Source organism: Phytophthora infestans, genomic scaffold, assembly GCF_000142945.1.
Source record: "Phytophthora infestans T30-4 supercont1.139 genomic scaffold, whole genome shotgun sequence".
Classification (NCBI taxonomy): domain Eukaryota; phylum Oomycota; class Peronosporomycetes; order Peronosporales; family Peronosporaceae; genus Phytophthora; species Phytophthora infestans.
The window spans coordinates 35,145-35,924 of record NW_003303620.1 but is presented as its reverse complement, the minus strand read 5'-3'; positions in this window follow the sequence as shown (position 1 = coordinate 35,924).

Sequence of the window (780 nt, the reverse complement as noted above, 5' to 3'; positions counted from 1 at the left end):
GCGTCAGTGGCTTTGTGGGCTTCGCTCTCGGACTGCTCAAGCACGTCAGTGCATTTAGATCGCAAATTGCGGATCTAACGGCGCAATGGGATCCATTTGTCAACTTGCTGATCGCCCTTCTGGCAGGAGGTGGTCACCTGGTGACCAGGCAGGAGGTGGTGACTCACCACCTCCTGCCAGAAGGGCGATCAGCAAAGTTTCCCACCACCACCGTGGTGGTGGGTGACCAGCAAGCTCAAAACTGTCAAGCGGAGATTGTCTGCATACCGTAATGCTTCATTTTCTGGGAAGCATTTTTTTTATCGGGGTGGACCGTGTTTGTGCCGGTGGTTTGTGGTCGACTCAAAGCAAATCCACGAAATTCGCTCACTCCGTAAAAAATGAGTTGTAAGCAATGCTATTAATAAGACTGCCACGATCAGTGATCGGATCACCGCGCTCGCGAGCGGCACGGTGCCGCCGGCACCGTGAGCTTCACGAGCAAGTACGGATGCTTGCAACACTTCAATCCGCATGCTCGAGAATTATTGAACACTACGATTCGAGATTTACATGTAATGTACTGTACTTGTATACATTGTACGACGCCAAAGGTGTTCGCAAAGAAGAAAAATCGCGATGATCGACTCACTGCTAGGGACGATTTTGCGATTGAAGGGGCTCCCTATTATATAGTAAGCTTCAGATGGCGTCGCTGAGTGTTTGTAGCAAGACTTTTGCTCCCTACCTTGAGGAGGTACATGTTTTAATAGTTCATGAATATGTTCAGCGTGACAGACA